General features: G+C 47.9%; 1 protein-coding gene across 10 annotated transcripts in view; it reads left to right on the forward strand.

Annotated features, from left to right (window-relative positions):
• mcfd2 (multiple coagulation factor deficiency 2, ER cargo receptor complex subunit) overlaps nucleotides 1-797 on the forward strand; it is a 3,718-nt gene that overhangs the window by 2,107 nt on the left and 814 nt on the right. The window lies entirely within an intron of this gene.

Here is a 797-nt window from a genome sequence, read left to right on the forward strand (position 1 = left end):
TATTGATCTTGTACTTAGAGCTTGTTCTTGTGCTGCCATGATTAGTGCCTCTGTGCTGTCTTTCAGTCCAACTTTGTCCAGCCACTGGTAGGATTTTTCTATATCAGCCACTTCTTCTATTTGACGGTGGTACATACCGTGCAGAGGTTTGTCCTTCCATGAGGGTTCCTGCTCTTCCTTCCCTAGTTCCTCTGGTTTTTGCTGCCTGAGGTATTCAGTAAGCACGTCATCACTCGGGGCCATCTTCCTGATGTATTCATGGATCTTTGTTGTTTCATCCTGGATAGTGGCTCTGATGCTCACTAATCCTCGGCCTCCTTCCTTCCGCTTAGTGTACAGTCTCAGGATGCTGGACTTGGGGTGAAACCCGCCATGCATTGATGTCAGTGGCCTCTATCTACCCCTTCGGTCAGCTTATTATGCCAGCGGGGTCCTGATGACCGGCAGGGCGTAGGTGTTAATTGCCCGGACTTGGTTCTTCCATTCAGCTGACTTCTCAGGACTTGCCTTATTCTCTGCAGGTACTTGTTGGTTGCTGCTTTCCTTACGGGATCCCAAGGTACTTGTAGCTGTCCTCAACGTCTGTTATGTTGCCTTCTGGTAGTACTACCTTCCCTCTTCCCTCTCCTTGTTACCATTCGACCACACTTATCCAGTCTGAATGACATTCCAATGTCATTGTCTTTGGGACTTCCAGCTTGGTAGAAATAGAATAGAATGAATTATATGGCCAAGTATGTTTACACACACAAGGAATTTGTTTCCGGTACAGAACCAATGGCAGGCAGCGGTGGCGC

The sequence above is a fragment of the Monopterus albus genome, unplaced genomic scaffold (genome assembly GCF_001952655.1).
Source record: "Monopterus albus unplaced genomic scaffold, M_albus_1.0 scaffold320.1, whole genome shotgun sequence".
NCBI lineage: Eukaryota > Metazoa > Chordata > Actinopteri > Synbranchiformes > Synbranchidae > Monopterus > Monopterus albus.